The sequence below is a fragment of the Pagrus major genome, chromosome 11 (assembly GCF_040436345.1).
Source record: "Pagrus major chromosome 11, Pma_NU_1.0".
Classification (NCBI taxonomy): Eukaryota; Metazoa; Chordata; class Actinopteri; order Spariformes; family Sparidae; genus Pagrus; species Pagrus major.
In genome coordinates this window covers 2,000,892-2,019,957 of record NC_133225.1, presented here as the reverse complement: position 1 = coordinate 2,019,957, position 19,066 = coordinate 2,000,892, and the positions used below count along the sequence as shown (strand labels likewise).

The 19,066-nt window shown below is 35.6% G+C and overlaps 1 long non-coding RNA gene across 2 annotated transcripts in view; it reads left to right on the top strand.

The window, feature by feature from the left end:
- The window catches only part of LOC141004516 (uncharacterized), a 70,802-nt gene that overhangs the window by 42,778 nt on the left and 8,958 nt on the right, over nt 1–19,066 (top strand). For both annotated transcript variants that reach the window (XR_012179819.1, XR_012179820.1), the window contains exon 2: nt 8,760–8,858. This is a non-coding gene — a long non-coding RNA (uncharacterized lncRNA). The remainder of the gene's footprint in view (nt 1–8,759; nt 8,859–19,066) is intronic.

Below are 19,066 nucleotides of genomic sequence, written 5' to 3'. Positions count from 1 at the left end.
CTTCTGTCATCGGGAATATGTCATTTGAATTGTCTTTCAATCAATTTAATTACAATAATGCAAAGTAGCGACAATTAGCATATCACTGTGAAGCTAATTGTGTAACCGTGTGCAAAAAAGGGCTCCGGCAATTGTTTTGAATGAAATGAAATGAATGAATAAGTCGTAGCAACATTTGTACAGATGCTTCAGAAGAAATGTTTATGTGTTTATTTATTTTCCTGCTTATTTTGTTTGTTTATGCTCTGTAAAGTCCTCATTAATCTTCCCTTTAGCTGCTAAGCTAAGAGCGTTAGCGTGCAGCCCCTCTGTAAAGCTCGACCGTGTATGGAGCGCGGGTATAACGATACATCGATTCAGTGATCAACGACCCAATAGCATCGTTAAGATGCGCTTTTATTTTGAAATTCCCATGGCACGTCCGTGTCACCGTTCCCGTCTGTGAGCATCTCCTTTCTGAACACTGCTTTGTTTTTATTAAATGGACATATGATATCATCTCATATCGATCGTAGGCCCCTGTATTGTATCGTATCGCTGCAGACTTTGTGATATCGGCAAATATCGTATGGTTGTCCAAAGAATCGATATAATATCGTATCCTGATGAAACTTGTGATTTACACTCCTGGTACTGAGGGCGTAGATTGCTGTGGAGCTCCAGAAATGTCTTGTGGATTATAAAAACTTCACCTGACATTTCATCAGCCTGGAGTTAGAGGATGACTTCATTTTCATTTTTGGGTGAAATGTTCCTCTAAGGGAAGAAGTTTGAGCTCCTCACACTTTAAATGGTGTTCAAGCGTATAATTTTGATGGGAGGAACCTGACAGCCTCAGCAGTCACTGCTTCGAGGACGCTGAGGTCATGCCCTCGTATTTTTTCCTGGGAATTTAGAGGTTTAGGCAACACTGTGATTTTAACTCCTAAAGTAAAACTCACACATTTTAAGACTTAGAGTTTGAATCCAGTCAAAGTATTTTTCCACGAGGACTCAGGAGTTCATTCCTGGTATGAGGAAGGCTGTGAAACAAAACAGACACAAGGACATTTTTTTTCTGGCGACCTACTTTTGTAAAATGACAAACCATCGCAACCCAACTTCACAGTAGGTCTTGAAAATGTGCATAAATGAACGTTCGTGACCATTTTTACTGCCACTTCTGTATTATATTGTCTTTAATAACCAGCCACTTCATAAGATTTGTTCTTAAGAATGAATCCTTAAATCAAATGAACTCATTTAGGCGGCATTAACAGGCTTTTTAAAATGTCCTCTTCGTAAAACAATCCACGTTTTAAATTCTTCTTCTGCTTCCTCCTTTTATTTCTCATTGAAGTTACTCTCATTGTAACAGCGAGCGCCGCGGCGGTATCCAGTGCTCCAGGCACCGTGATGTGTCCCGTGACTTCTTCTCTCTCGCTTCCTCTCTCTGCTCCGAGACCTCCTGATTTACAGATGAAGCACAGGATGTATAAGTTCTGAACTGAACTGTAGATAAAAATCTTCAATAGTCGACTCAAAGAAAAACTTCTGCGACCCACATGTCTGGGTCACGAGTCGCATTTATTGTTGATTTTCGGGGAATATCCTGTTAAAGAAGAGCTGCACTCGAGTACAACTTCATGAAAAATATTGACTGTTTTGGGATTTAAACTTGTGACTGTAGATATTTATAAAACCTCACATCGGCCCAGAGTTGCAATGTTATTCACTTATTAAAATCCCTCTTGACAGTGTTCTCGCACTGTCCAGCTGCTCAGATCCACAACGCAGAAGCTCTGAATTTCTAAAAATGTTGATATCTAGGTCGTCTCAAGTTCAGTATGGAGCGCGTGAACTTTTTACCCTGAGTTTCACCTCTTCAACACACAAACTCCTCTGCTCTGTGATTTGGGGGAAAGTTGTTGGAGCAAAATCTTAAAATACAAATCAGGACTGAAAAAGTACTGACGTAAATGTTTTTTCTTTTTTAATATAATCTGTTGATATTCTCCTTAAAAATGCAAGAGTTGAACAATTTCTCAATCATAAGGCAATAAAGATACAAAACACATCATTAACCATCAGAAAATATCAGATATCTACTTTTTTAAATATTAGTTTAATTCACAGTGACCTGAATTTTTCGTTCCCCTCCTCTGAAACCAGAACTTTAATGCTGTCTTCACACTATAAATCAACTTATTTGACTTTCTTGTAATAATTAAGAGTCCCATTAGTATGTGAATGTGTTTAAGGAGCTTTTAATTAACACACTAACATTTAGCTCCGTCCGACTCTCGACAGTCATCCTCAGGACAGACATAAAGGCGAGCTGAGGACTGAAAGGTTTCCTCACACAGAAACTGTCATGAAACCGTCTGAGTGCTGCAGCCGACTCTCTCAAAAGCATCTGAACATTTTGAAAATCTGCAAAAAAAAGGCCTGACAGCCGAGATCAACGGCAGAATCGGGGAAATCTGTGAAGGGTCTCGACTAACAGAAGTGCAGCAGACGTGGAGGCTCCGCTGAACGAGAGTCAACATGTGAAAACGTCCACTTCAACAAAGCGGAGAAGAATCCAGCGAGCGGGAGTAATGAGCTGGAAACTTTTATGCAGCGCTGAGACGCGTGCATCGGCTGAAATAGAGTGACAAAGTTGGAGGAGATGTTTTGGGGGCGTTCGGGGTTGTTGGAGTAAAAGTCTCGTTTCATTTTCTGCTCAGATGAAGTCGGATGACAGACAGTCGGAGTAAATCAAACCTCAGATAGATGTGAAACTGTCCTGGTTGAACATCAGTGCCACAGATGAACAACTGTGTCTGAATGTCTGATAAACATCAAAGATTCGAGCCTGCGGACACAAAACTATACAGAGAGACAAAGTTTGACTCCCAGGATGCATTTCAGGAAGAAACATCCGTCACTGAGCTTAAAGTTCTGTTGTGGGCGGTTCTGCCTCCAGCCTGATGAATGGGACTTGTTTGTGGTGCTTCTCCTCTCAACAACCCACTGAGGACGTCTTTTGGACTGTTTCTATCTTCACAGCTTCTTTTATATCAGTCGTCACTTTGTGTGTCTGTAGTTTGGGACGCGGCCCTCAACCGCCCGCTGGAGATCGTTGCTCACACGGTCGACTTCGATCGATCTGAAAGACAAACTGAAGAGCTCGACCATCCCGTTCGTTTTGCAGCAGAAAGCTGAAGCTTCTGTCTCCGCCCTCGTGATGACATCATTACGTCATGACGATGCGTGAGGAAGCCGGCGAGTGTATTTCGTAGTCGTCAGCGTATTCAGTATTTGAAGATACTCCAAAACACAACGTCACAATTAGGAAAAATACCAACGTAGGCAGATTTCAGATGAAACTATAAAAACACGTTTGTTCTCTCGGAGACTAAAATATGTAGATATTTATTTAGAAATGTTTTGTTCATGATTTTACATTTACAAAGTAAAAGAAAGTACAAAAATCTGCAAAAATGCATCAATAAAATGAGTCTTTTCCAGTGTGTCTCGCTCTCGTCTGTCATCTCCTCTGACGTTAGCTACACACTGTGGTGTAGCCGGCGAGCTCGTCACTGTGTTGTCGTCTTTTCTCTGTTTTATGGCAGCCAGCATTTGTATTTTACAACACCAAGACAAACTGAGAACGGAAAGAAAGGTGCTGGATTATTTTACAGGATATGATATGTGTGCTGCATGATACAAATATTTTATATTATATATATGATACCGTCATGTATTCTTTCTGTAATGATCGTGTATGAAGAGTCTTTTTGTGCCTGAAATACCGAGGTGTCAAAATCCCAGCTGACTGCTCCTGTAGAGGATTTTATCTGCAGCTCAAGATGTTTCTGTTTCTTTCCTCTGATGTGGAAAAAAAAACACGAGAGAAATTCAGAGAAAACCACATTAAGACTTAATGTATTCGATGGAGTTTGGCTTCTTGAACACGGCTGATCTCTGATGATTGAAACCTGCAGAGCGTCTTTGGTTTTTCATCTCCACTCCACATATGACGGAGATCCTGAGCACACAGATGGAGTAAATCTTTGTCTGCTCATCCATACATTGAGCTGCAGTCGTCTTTATGAAGCTTCTTTTGTTCCCCGCCAGCTGTCCTGCTCCAGATCTGTAGATTAAAGTCATTAATCTTGTCAAACAACATACCTGCTGATATCTCAGTCTCGTGATGCTGCAGATGAAGTGTCTGCGACAGGCTCGGATCCCTCTGAAGCCCTGATAAAGCTCTCTTAATTGATATGCTAATTGGATGTGTGTCGTGGTTTCTGTATGATCAATGCAGGATGAGCTCGTACGAGGCAATTAACTTCCCTGATTGTGCAGAGACGCTGTGAACAAAAGACTGTGACGTGTCTTTGTGTGTGCGGTTACATGCACAGTTTAATGGGAGTGATGGTGGCACTGGGGGTTTTACAGATGAAGGCAAAATATCTGACTCTTTGTTTGACTTCTGGTCGTGGCCTTTGAGCCATCTTGTTCTGAGGAGGAAGTGTTCAAGTAGCCTGTGTGCTGAGAAGTCATGGACTGTTGGTCTGTTGGTTAGGCTTTGTTGGAGAATGAGGCAAATATTACAGCTTCACAAGAGGTTCAGCGCTGAAGGACGCCTTCGAACAGACCTCCCGACTCGCTGTCTTGTGAGCTAAGTCCAGTAACATCACTGACGGGTTTGATGAAGATCCATATTCGAGTTGTAGTACGAGCTTTGTGGGGGTCTCTAAAATAACTAATCCTGACCAACGTTAGGTCAGAAATATATAAATAAGATAACAGTGAATACAATGGTATAGTTAAGAATGTGTCGTAGTCAGCGTTTCACAACATTTACACGGTTTCTCGGAATGCAAGAAGTTAAAATTGAGCGTTTTTCTAAGGGAGTCTGGCGACTCTCAGGCTGCTACAGCGATGCCATGAAGAAACTGACACTAAGAAACATCTTAATGTTTTGTACTAAATGCTGAATTTACAAGAAGGCACCAATGAGTTAAAATTTGCCACAGCCGTTTCACAAAGTTGATTAAGTTTCTCCTGATGATGCAAAAACTCTTAAAATCACTCGATTTGTAAGGGAGTCTGGGGTATCGCTGTTACTAGTGACATTCATCACTTCATCACGTGGTCCATATCCATGACTTTCACACACACAGCAGCACTCAGCTCCCATCGGCTCCCACGTAACTCAAACCCTGGTGTTAGGGATGGACCATTTATCAGCCTGGCCGATTATCGGGGCTGATATTCAGCATTTTTCTGATTATCAGTATCGGTGTTTTTCTCTCGGACTGCTGATAAAAGCCGATTTTGGCCCTGATGTAACGTCCTCTCACACAGTGTCCCGCCCACAGCAAAATCTTACTGGTGACGCGTAATCTGAATCTGCAAAGTAACTAACTTTTTGAGACATTTCCCCTCACAGATTTATCATCTTTGGGACCTTCACTCAGCCTTTCCAAAGATTTCTGGGATTAAGTTTTCAAAATGTGTCGTCAGTGTCGCAGCAGAGTCCAGAGGAGGGACGCTGATGGTTAATGGGCCCCTGAGCTGCAGACGACAACGAGTCTCCCTCCAACTTGAAGTCCTGTAGATTCATGGCAGTGCTCCTAATCGTCGACTCTTTATAACGGTTTAGTTTTGCTCTCCGGGGCCACGCGGGGCCACGCGGGGCCACGTGAGGATAACTGAGAGTTTAAAAATAAAGACAACATCTGATTGATTCTTCTTGCTGCTGCAGCACATGACACGCTGACAGATTGACTTTGAAATAAGATCTCTGACTTCTTTGTACTTCAGTTAAAGTCATAAATAATAGAAAGTAAAGAATTTCTCCGAGTTATTTGTTGATGCCATATCAATTCATGAATCGTGACACTGCAGCACCGGAGTCCACACTGTCCCCATCTGCTCTCACACTGCGGCTTGTTTTTCCTCCACCCGTCCCCGTTTGCTCCTCGTCCAACTTTTCCTCAGTTTATTATGTCAACAGAACGAGTTGATTCGAAACTGATTTCCTATATTCACACTGTATATATATGATGTACTTGTAAACACATGCACGTCCTCTGGATGAACAGACCTCTGCAGACTGAACACAGAAACAGCAGGAACAACATTTCTCAGCTCGGCTGCAGAAGTGATGACTGCTTGCTCCAGAGTCTCACAGACATGCCAGGTCCATTTTTTAATTTCATCATTTATTATATTAATTAAAAAAGAACAAATGACTTATTTGTAGCAACTATCAGGACAGAAGTTTTACTGAGAAGTTTTACTTTATGCTCGCAACATTACTACATCATTCTCAGATTATTATTTTAATATGGCCCTCAAACATCTGTTGTTGTTTTAAACAGCCTAAATGTACATTATCAGTCTGCAGAGTTACAAAATGACGGTCGAGTCAACACATTTAAAAGGTTCATGTTCAGTTGGCTACACGCAGTCTGGACAATATAACCCACATGTGCAATGAGCTGCAAAGAGGTTATTTCTGGGAACTCTAAAGTACTCTAATGCGTCACTTTACTCAGTTACTGAGAGTTACTTTTTAATGGCAGTAATCTTGTAACGTAATGAGTTACTGTAACGTTACCCAACACTGGCTGGCTTTAGGAAAACATCATGGTTTGGTTTTGAGTCATGTTCGGTCGTCACGTTCACAGATGGAGACGGTCCGACTCCCTGTGAAAAATAACCGGTTTTGGTCGCCACAAAAAAAAAAAAAATTTCAGAGTTTTTTTTTCCCGTTAAAAATGTTATTCTTTGATTCTGGAGATTTTTTTTCTTGAGATTTTTTTTTTTTCCTGGAGACTTTTTTCGGGGATAATTTTTTTTCTCGGGATAATTGTGTGGAAAACGATGCCTGGAGATTTATTTTCTCACAGGCAGTGTTTTCCGTTATTTTTCCTGCATGAAACGATGAAAAATATTTCTTTAATGTGTGAAGTGATTTTTTTCAGGTAAATTTTAAACTTTTTTCATGAATGAAACGAAGCAACAACAAAAAATTCCGGAGAAAAAAACGGAGATTGTTTTTCTCAGAAAACATTTCTGGATATATTTTTTTTTTTAGAGAATTTTTTTTTCTGGAGAAACTTTTTTCTTTGATTTAATGTATGAAACAGAGTGAAAATAAATGCCTTGAGGGTTTTTTTTTGTCCCCAAGTCCCCACATTCACTTTTGACGCAACAAAAATGGATGGAAATGTCCGCTGGTGTCCTCCGGCGACTCGCAACATGTGACCATCAAAGTTTATTTTTTTCTGTTTTCATTGAAAGTTAACTGATTATTTTTGTTGTGATGCTTCAGAATTCTGAAAGAAACACATGTTGTAAATATTTTCTAGGTGACATGAAATCTATACTTAATGTCTTTAATCCATCATAAATCTTGAAGACAATCATACACATCATATTTTTCTTCATTTTCAAACCTCCTTAGTAAAACCAAATGAGAAAATGTGCAATTCCTCCTTATTTTAAAAGTTAATAAGAGATGTTGAGAGGCGAATACATGCCAACGGCACAAAACTGTATTTTATTTTTGCCCCAGGACTGTACTGGGCTCCAGTTACCTCTGGGAGAAGTTTGCTAATACTTTATTAATTTCTCTCTCAAAAGTAGGTTTATTCTGTCCAGTATTTCTGGGCTCTACAACTATATCTGAAAAAACATCTTCTATTATATAAGACGTTACTGGAAAACACTGATGAAGTGATGCAGATGCAACACGTTACTCATTTTCTGTGCAGCTCGAGCACAGATTGTTACGCTGCTGAGAAGCTGACACACGATTTGAATAAAAACTCCTAACTTTAAGGATCTCTATTATTTTTTAGCAGACTTTAAAATTACCTCCGATCTTTCCGTCTGTTTTCTGTTGTTTTGTGTCGTGGTGACAGAATCATCGTTCTGTTTTGTAAACTGTTATTTTTTTCCATCACGTCACGTCACAAGAGATAAATACGATGTGTCGGTGGACTGGCTGCCTGAGAAAATGTTATTTTACTTCAGGCACAGAGAACTCAGTTCCCAGAACACCTCCATCCTATATATTTTAATCATTCTTGTATCTAAAATTAGCCACGGGCTCACTGGTGAATCATTTCTTCCTTTACATGCTGAGAGGGGGCAGCGTGTTTCCAAGAGCCAAGGACACCGAGGAGAACGTTTCTCAGTTCAGTTCCATCCTTAAAAACATAAAAACCTCCAGCTTTACCCCTTAAGAGGAGACGACGGGGGCTCATATTCCCAGCGGACGCCGGTCTGCACACTCATTAGAACGAGCTCAGCATGAAGCAGAGCTCTGATGCCTCTTTTGAAAATGCTCATTAGAAAGTGAGTGTGGTGGGTTTTGGAGGTCCCCACCAGTCCTCGGAGCCATTACCCCGTCCCCAGCCTGCCCATTTAGGCCCGTACAGGCTCTCTCCACTGTTATGTCTTCATCACACATACTTGTACATCTGGAGGAATGTCAGCTGAGGACTCCATCCAGTCTAGCTCACTGGGGGCTCAGATTTCTGCTCCAGACCTCTGAAACTTCTGCCCTGTTTTCAAAGTTATACAATGGCTGGAAAAGGCCTGCAGCCTTTTACTGCATGTTGTTGTTTATTCACACTCTGAAATGTGCTGACATTCAATGTGATATAAAGTTTGGTCTGCTTGTCTGCAGTTTGGAAGGTTTTTTTCTCTGCAGAGTCACACAGGTGAATTTCAATCTGACCTTATTTGTTTGTTTGTTTGTTTGTGTTGATCAGGGCTGAAGATCGTCCAGGAGAAGGAAACTGAGCAAGAAGCGCAGCATGAGTCTGAGACGGGACAGACAGACACAAACACACACCTACTAAAATAACAAGGTGAGAGCATCACATTAAAAAAACAATTCAAAAAACAGGCATGTGAAAAATACAGTGTTTTCCAGCAAAGTGATGAGATGCAGCTCCACACTGCCGTCACTGCTACACTCCTCAGACAGCTCAGGTGGATTACTGGTGTCTTTACTGCACAGTACGCTGCTGAAACCCAGCAGAACGCTGGAGTGGCAAAGAAAATCAGCATTGGTCAGGATAACTGTCAGAGTACAGTCCCTGTCATCCGGTCGCAATTGTTTTCCCTCCGGTGTTTATGACTTGAGAAGTGGTGGGAAAAAAAGCCTTTACCAGGATAATTTAAATTCTTACTTTTTTTTCACCTGTGAAAAAACGTGAAAAACAAACACATTTTAGAGATTTTTTTTTAAAGATGAATCTTTTTTTCCTTTTTTTTTAATGAAACACTTTCTGGATTCATTCTTTTTTCTGGAGAATTTTTTTTCTTTGATTTGATGTATGAAACCAAGTGAAAAGAAATGCCTGGAGATTATTATTATTATTATTATTATTATTATTATTATTATTTTTTTTTTTAAAAAAAAGAAGAATTCAGGAGGAAAAAGACTTTCTTCTTCAGAGGTAACCATTTTTTTTTCATGAATGAAATTCAATTTTCTGGAGATTTTTTTTATTTTTCTATTTAATGTATGTTTCATTGAGATTTTTTTATTTATTTTTTTGTACCATGTTCGGGTTTAAAAAAAAAATCCAGGAGGAAAAGAATGTTTTTCTTCAGGGGTGAAACCTGGTGAAAGAAACATTTCAGGAGAAAAAATAAACTTTTTCCATATGTGAAACAGTGATTTTTTTCTCAAGGGCAGTTTTTTGCATTATTTTCATTCATGAATGATGAAAAATATTTCTTTAATGTATGAAACCAAGTGAAAACAGTTTCTGGGGGGAAAAAAATTCTGGAGATTTTTTTTCTGGAGAATTATTTTTTCCTGGAAGATTTTTTAAAAATCTTTTATTTAGTGTATGCAACAGAGTGGGGAAAAATGCTGGGAAGTTTCTTTCTTTCTTTTTTTAACCATTTTTGAGTAGAAAAAAAGAATTCGGGAGGAAAAGCACTTTTTTAATGGGGGAAACCTGGTGAAATAAACATTTCAGGAAAAAAACAAACTTTTTTTGTGTGACAGAGTGAATTTTTTTTCTCAAGGGCAGGTTTTTGCTTTATTTTCATGCATGAAACCATAAAATATATTTAATGTGTGAAACCAAGTATTTTTTTTTTTTAGGTGGATTTCTTTACTTTTTTCATGAATGCCTGGAGATGTTTTTGTTTTTTTAACCATGTTTTAGTGGGGAAAAAAGAATTCAGGAGGAAAAGCACTTTTTTAAATGGGTGAAACCTGGTGAAAGAAACATTTCAGAAAAAAAAAAAATTCTCCAAAAAAAAATTCTGGAGATTGTTTTTTTTTTGAGAATTTCTGTTTTCTTTCCTGGGGAATTTTTCTTTTTTTTAAAATTAAATGTATGAAACAGAGTGGAAATAATGCCTGGACATATTTTTCTTTTGTATTACCATGTTTGAATGGAAAAAAAATAATTCAGGATGAAAAAAACGTTATTTTACTCTGGAGACGTTTTTTCTGGAGACATTTTTTGGGGGGGAGATTTTTTTCTTTTATGTAATTTATGAAACAGTCAAAAAAATGCCTGGAGATTTTTCTTTTTGTTTTTTACCATGTTTGAGTGATTAAAAAGAATTCAGGAGGAAAAAAACTTTTTTCTTTAGGGGTGAAACCTGGTGAATGAAGCTGGAGAATTTTTTTTTCTGGAGAATTTTTCTTTTTTATTAAATGTATGAAACAGAGTGGAAATAATGCCTGAATGAATGAATGAATATATATATATATATATATATATATATATATATATATATATATATATATATGTATATATATATATGTATATATATATATGTATATATATATATGTATATATGTATATATGTATATATGTATATATGTATATATATGTATATATATATGTGTATATATATATATATATATATATATATATATACATATATGTTTGGGTGGAAAAAGAATTCAGGAGGAAAAAAACTTTTTTCTTTAGGGGTTAAACCTGGTAAAAAAAAAATTCAGAAAAGAAAAAATTCTGGAGAAATGTTTTTTTTCTGGAGAAATTTTTTTTTTCACAGAGTGGAAAGAATGCCTGGACATATTTTTCTTTTGTTTTACCATGTTTGAATGGAAAAAAAAAAATGAAAAAAATGTTATTTTACTCTGTAATGTATGAAACAGTCCAAAAAAGATTTTTCTTTTTGGTTTTTACCATGTTTGAGTGGTGACTGAAGCATTTCAGGAAAAAAAAAATTCTGGAGATTTTTTTTTCTGGAGAATATTTTTTTTCTGGAGTTTTTTTTTTTTTCTGGAGAATTTTTTTTTTTTAATTAAATGTATGAAACAGAGTGGAAAGAATGCCTGGAAATATATATGTATACATATATATATATATATATATATATATATATATATATATATATATATATATATATATATATATATATATATTTTTACCATGTTTGGGTGGAAAAAAAAGAATTCAGGAGGAAAAATGTTTTTCTTTAGGGGTGAAATCTGGTGAACGAAACATGTCAGGAGGAAAAAAAACTTTTTTCATGTGCAACAGAGTGAATTCTTTTTTTTCTCAAGGGCAGTTTTTTTGCTTTATTTTCATGCATGAAACGATGAAAAATATTCCTTTAATGTGTGAAACCAAGAGAATTTTTTTCACATTGCAACAGTGAAAAAAATGTATATCTGCATTACAACATTTCTGGAGTAACAGCAGGATGAGGGACCACACCACACATACAACATCTCCATACGCTTGCAATCTGGTCAGGTTTAGGAAGGCACTGTGGTTTGGGTTAAAATAACAACGTTATCTACAGAACGTCATGACACGGGTCATGAACAGCTGTCTTCTGGGTGAAACTCCTGAGTTCGTTTGACTGACACAACCGTCCCCGACGTCTTTCCTTCATGGACTTTTTCACTCTTCGTATTACGTGACTGACTTCCTCCTTTACTGCCATAGTAATTACTACGACCACTAGAGGTCGCCACTTAACAAGAAACATAGTTGCAGTCTCTGGTGGTTTTTTTCCTGACATGGACGGGCTGGTTTGTGACGGTGTTTCAACATTTATAACGAGACGCTGGGACATTTTCCTAAATATATTCTCTACTTTTGAGATACTTTTACTTGACTTTTTGATCTTGTGCTCCTTCACACATCTACTCCACTATATTTACTAGTTTATGGCGCCTTATTACAAACTAATCTATCAAAAAGTACGTAGAGTACAAATTTCCTGCACCTTTGCAACATCCATAATAATAATCCTATCACACTAAATGGATATTACACTGATGATAATTAAATTCTGAAATAGACCATTTGGAATAGTAAGTAATAATTGATGTACATTTTGCTGATAAGGCTTCTGTATTTTAGGTAAAAATTGAAATACATACTGTCACCTATAATTGCAGTGATGTGTTCTTAGATTGTGGTCTTCTTAAGTTTTACTGAAGTGAAAGATCTGAATACTTCCTCCACCACCGGTTATTTCAATCACTAGACATGATGAAAAACAGAAAGTAATGAAACGTGTGTGTGTGCGTGTGTGTAAGTACATTAGATCTATAACACAACAGTCACAGTATTGTGTGTGTGTCTGTGTGTGTGTGTGTGTGCTCCCGTGGTTTGATTGGCACATGTCACGCACGTCCGTCAGCGAGAACAAGAAGAAGGAGCCGTTAACTCTCGGTTATTCATGCCCTGCTGCTCTGTTTAATGTCTCGCCGAGATCTAATTACAGCCGCTCTGAATCTCGCTCGCCGCTTTTAATTAACACGCCCAAAAAAGGGAAATGGAGCAAAAATGTAAAATTAATTGAGTGGAATTTGTAATTCAAAGTGTGAGAGTGAGAGAAGATGGAGATCAAATACGAGTCCGTACTTTTAAGAGTTGGCTCCCGCGGGGTTTCCCGCCCTGTGTTTCAAGGTTTGTGTGTTGTGATCCACAGAGGAGCCGCGTACCCGTTTAATAAAGAGAGAAAACACAGAGTTAAACTTTATATAGAGCGGAATAATGATGTGGAGTCTTGCTGGGAAGAACAGTCTTTAAATAAGTGAGGGCCACTCTCAAGGCTGCACAGTCTGGATTAATGCTGCAGCAGGAGGAATCTCTCCGGCTCACACACTATTGATTTCACCCAAAAAATTCTGTAAAAAAATTGTGATTTGATTTTTCTCCTGAAACTTTTTTCACTGAGAGAAAAAAAAATCTCCTGAAAAAAATTCTGTCAGAAAAAACAGGACAGAAATACTTTCTACAGAATGTTCCTTTCACTCGGTTCACATGGAAATCAATGCTGTTCATTCTGTTTCAGACAGAAAAAAACATTTGCTGAAATTTTTCTAGAAATAATTCTGCAAAAAAAGGAAAAAGGTTTTGTGTTTTTCACCCAAAAAATTTTCACATGCAAAAAAAAAAACATTCTCTTGAAATTTTTCCAGAAAAAATTCTATGGAATAGAATCATCTTTTCACTTGGTTACACAGAGAAAAAAAATACTTTTTTTTCACTCAGTTTCACACGGAAAATACTTTTTCTAGGAAAAATTTCTGTAAAAAAATGTTGTTTTGTGTTTTTCTCCTAAAAAATGTTTTCACTCATGAAAAATAAAAAAAAAAATGAATAAAACAAATCTAAGGAATCTTCTTTTCACTCGTTTACACAGAAAAATTTTCCCCTGATGATCTTTTCCCAAAAAAAATTCTATAGAAAAATGTTGTTTTGTGTTTTTCTCCTGTAATTTTCTTTCCACTCACTTTCACATGGAGAAAAATTGTCTTGAAAACGTTTTTCCAGAAAAAATTCTGTAAAAAAATTGTGATATGATTTTTCTCCTGAAACTTTTTCCACTCAGAGAAAAAAAAATCTCCAGAAGAAAATTCTGTCGGAAAAAAGGACACAAATAATTTCTACAGAATTTTCTTTTCACTCGGTTTCATGGAAAACAATTCTCCTGAATTCAGATCTGGTCACATTTTCAGAAGACTTAAATTAAATTCATTACTGAAGCAAACTTTGTGAATGTTTTTGTGTTCACTCATTCATCACAGAAACATGAGAGCTGTAGAAATCATTGGAACTGAAAACTGTCATTATAAACATGTTCTTTACAAGTGAATGTAAACTTTTGACCGTGACTGTATGAGCCTGTTCATGTTCCAGCAGTTTACAGAATAAACAGCACTTACAGTCTAATAAATAAAATAGACCCTTTAATAAATAAATGATTTATTACAAACACATTGTTATAAACGAGGCAGCATGTTAAAAGAATAGTGCATCAGTAGCCGTGTGTGGTCGCAGCAGTGCAGAGGACAGACTTTAAGTCAGCGAGTCTCACAGCTTCTGGGAAGAAGCTGCACTTTGACTCGTGTGCCGGGTGGGTCGGGTCCTTCATGATACCAGACGCTCTGCTTCTGCACCTGCTGACATAAATGTCCTCCAAGGAAGGGAGGCTGCTGTTGGTTACTTTCTGAGCAGATTTAAGCGCTCGTTGCGGCGCCTTCCTGTCAGCCGCAGAGCAGTTCCCGTACCAAACAGTGCTGGAGGATGTCAGCATGCTCGCCACCACACACTGGTAAAAAGAGGTCGGGCGTCTTTATGACGCTGGCTGTGTTGGTGGCCCGCGTGAGGTTGTTGGAGATGTGCAGGTATCTGAAGGTGGATACATCTGCACAGCTGCTCCTCCCATGAAGAGGTGGGTGGCCTCTCCTCCTGAAGTCCACAACCACCACCGTAGTCTTCCCCACATTGACTGAAAATATTTATCACTCAGCTTCACACATGGAAAAAAATCCCCTGAAATTTTTTAGAGAAAAAAAAGTTTTGTTTTTTTCTACTGAAATTTTTTTTTACTTCTTTCACACATGAAAAGAAATTCTCCTGAAAAGCTTTTTTTCACTCGGTTTTTACATGGAAAATATTTTTTTTCTAGAAAAATTTTTTTTTTTCTAGAAAAATATATTATTATTATAATATTATTATTATTATTTTTTTTTTCTAGAAAAAATATTTTCCAAAAAATGTTCTGTGTTTTTCACCTACATTTTTTACACTCAGTTTCACATGAAAAAAAGTTTCTAGGAAGAAATTCTGTAAAAAAAAAAAAAAAAAAAAAAAAAAATGTTGTTTTGTGTTTTTCTACTAAAAAGTGTTTTCACTCAGTTTCCTGCATGAAAAATACTCGGTGGAAAATTTTTGAAAAACAATAAAAAAAAATCTAAGGAATCTTCTTTTCAGTCGTTTACACAGAAAATATTCTCCTGATGATCTTTTCCCCAAAAAAATCTTAACAAAATGTTGTTTTGTGTTTTTCTCCTGAAATGCTCTTTCCACTTGCTTGGAAAAGAGGACACAAATAATTTCTACAGAAAGTTCTTTTCACTTCATGGAAAACAATTCTCCTGAATTCAGATTTGGTCAGAGAAATCATTTTTTCACACATTAGGAAAAATTCTGAAAAAAAACCCATTTCATTCTGTTTCACAAGGAGAAAAAAATCTCCCTGTTTTTGTTTTACTCCTGAAATTTTTTCACCTGGTTTCACACATGAAAAAAAAATTCTCCAGAAAAACTTTCACTTGGTTTCACATGGAAATAATTCTGTGAAAAAAAAGGAAACATTTTGTGTTTTCACCTAAATGTTTTTTTTTCCACTCAAAAAAATTCTACAGAATATTGATTTCTACAGCTCTCATGTTTCTGTGATGAACAAGTGAACACAAAAACATTCATGAACTTTGCTTCAGTAATGAATTTATTATAAGTCTTCTGAAAATATGACCAAATCTGAATTCAGCAGAATTGTTTTCCATGTGAAACCGAGTGGAAAGAAAATTCCGTAGAAGTCATTTGTGTCCTTTTCTTCCCGTTTTTTTCGGGAGATTTTTTTTTTCTCTGAGTGGAAAAAGTTTCAGGAGAGAAATCATATCACAATTTTTTATACATAATTTTTTCTGGAAAAATGTTTTCAGGAGAATTTTTTTCTACATGTGAAAGTGAGTGGACAAAAAATTCAGGAGAAAAACACAAAACAAAAATTTTCTATAGAAATGTTTTTGGGAAAGATCATCAGGAAACTATTTTTCTAAACTTTTTTTTCATGCGGGAAACTGAGTGAAAAAAAAGTATTTTGAGAGAAAAACACGAAACAAAATTTTTCTATTTTGGAAGAAAACTTTTGGGGGAATCTTTTTTTCTATGTTGTAACTGATTGAAAAGAAAAAATTTCAAGAAAAGGTTTTTTGTTCATGTGTGAAAACTGGGTGAAAAATATTCTTAAAAAACACAAAACTTTTTTTTTGCAGAATTATTTCTAGAGAAAAAGTTCAGGAAGTTTTTTTTCTCCGTCTGAAATAGAATCAATTGTTTTTTTTCCTGAAAAATAATTGAATTTATTTTTTGATGTGTGACTTTTTTTTAAAAAAAGATTTTCTGGAAATGTTTTCATGGAAAAAATTTCAACATGATGTTTTTTGTTCCATGTGTGAAAACTGAGTGAAGATTTTAGGTGAACAACAAAAAGCTTTTCTTTTTTTTGCAGAATTGTTTTTAAAATTTTCAGGAGAATTTTTTTCCATGTGCAACCAAGTGACAAACCGTTTTTCTGGAGAAATTATTTTTTTCATGTGTGAAATCAAGTGAAAGACAAATCTGGGAAAAACAGAGCAAAATTTCAGGAGAATTATTTTCTGGGAAAAGTTTTCAGGGGAATTTATTTTCCATGTCAAACCGAGTGAAAGAATTCTTAATGTTCTTTTTATTTGGATTCAAACAAGAAAAATTAAACTTTCTTTTCACTCGCTTTCACAATGAGAAAAAAAATTTGCCTGAATTCTGTAGAAACATTTTGTTTTGTTTTCTCTGAATCTTTTTCTTCCGCTTAGTTTCACAAAAGCAAAAAACTTCTGTAAAACAAAGATTCTGTAAAACAATTTTGTTTAATGGTTTTCTCCTGAATTTGTTTTCCACTCGGACACAAATAATTTCTACAGAATGGTCTTTTCACTCAGTTTCACATATAAAAAAAATTCTCCTGAAAAATTAACTCAGAAAAAATATTTAGATTTTTTTTAATTTGGTTTGACACATTAAAAAATTAATTCTCCTGAAATTATTTTTCAGAAAAAAAAATCTGTAGAATTTTTTTTGTGTGTTTTTCTCCTGAAGATTTTTCACCTGGTTTCACACATGAAAAAAAAAATCTCCAGAAAAAATTTTCACTCAGTTTCACATGGGAAGAAATTCTCCTGAAATATTTTTTTTGAGAAATAATTCTGTTAAAAAAAAGAAAAAGTTTTGTGTTTTCATCAAAAAAAAATGTTCACTCGGTTTTCACGCATTAAAAAGACATGGGGAAAAAAATTCTACAGAATGTTGATTTCTCCAGCTCTCATGTTTCTGTGATGAACAAGTGAACACAAAAACATTCACAAAGTTTGCTTCAGTAATGAATTTATTATAAGTCTTCTGAAAATGTGACCAAATCTGAATTCAGGAGAATTGTTTCCATGTGAAACCGAGTGAAAAGAAAATTCTGTAGAAATTATTTGTCCTTTTTTTCCATCAGAATTTTTTTCAGGAGATTTTTTTTTCTCTGAGTGGAAAAAGTTTCAGGAGAGAAATCATATCACAATTATTTTTTTTTACCAAAATTTTTTCTGGAAAATGTTTTCAGGAGAATTTTGCTCTAAATGTGAAAGTGAGTGGAAAAAAAATTCAGGAGAAAAACACAAAACAACATTTTTCTATAGAAATGTTTTGGGGAAAGATCATCAGGAAACTATTTTTCAAAACTTTTTCCACTGAGTTTTTTTTCATGCAGGAAACTGAGTGAAAACATTTTTTAGGAGAAAAACTTCTTTTTTTTACAGATGTTTTTTTCTAGAATTTTTTTTTTCCATGTGAAACTGAGTGAAAAAATTTTGGGAGAAAAACAACATTTTGCTATAGAATTTTCTTTTGGAGAAAACTTTTGGGGAAATCTTTTTTTCTATGTGTAATTGATTGAAAAAAACATTCCATAGAATTTTTTTCTTGAAAAAAAATCAATTTTTTGTCTGAAACAGAATGAACATAATTTTTTTCCATGTGAAACTGAGTGAAAAAATGTTCTTTTTATTTGGATTCAAACAAGAAAAATAAAACTTTTCTTTTCACTTGAGTGAGAAAAACAATTCTGTAAAAACATTTTGTTTTGCTTGTTTTCACTCGGTTTCACACAGAAAGAAATTCTCCTGAAATATTTTTTCTAGAAATAATTCTGTTAAAAAAATGTTTCAAACGGAGAAAAAAAAATCTCCTGAAATTATTTTTCAGAATAAATTCTGTAGATTTTTTTTGGGGGGTTTTCTCCTAAAATTCTTTCACCCGGTTTCACACATTTTTTTTTTCACTCTGTTCGACATGAAACAAATTCTCCTGAAAACTTTTCCGAGAAAAAAATCTGTAGGGAAATTTTGTTTTGTTTTTCCCTGATTTTTCTTTCACTTGATTTCCAACAAGAAAAAAAATTGAAACCGAAATTGTTTTCAGAAAAAATTGTGTAAAAAAATTTTGTTTTGTGTTTTTCTCCTGAAATGTTTTTCCAGTCTTTCACACGGTGAACCAAAATATTCTCCTGAAAAAAATCTTTTCACTCGGTTTCAGAGGGAAAAAAATTCTGCAAAAAAAGTTTTGTTTTTCACCTAAATTTTTTTTTCACTCAAAAAACATTTTCTTTTTTTCCCAGAAAAAAAAAAATATATATCAAACTCATTAGGATTTTTCAAACGTTCTTAAGCAGTCTATAAACTGTGAACAAGCTTCTTATAAGTGCTTATAACTGTGTTTATAATGCTATTGTTAAATGTAAAAAGCCTTATTAGCAGTTGCTAATAAACATCTTATAAGGACTAATGCTTATTAAAGGACCACCTAAGTGTACGAACACTCCTGGCTGTAAAGGTTTAACCAGCTGATCAAAATAAAATGCAGAGACTCAAAAGTTTGTATTTGAACAAAATATTTTCTTTATTCTGCAAGAGAACTGAATATGGTGGAGCTCCACTGATAAACATACATGAGTTCAGCTCATAAAC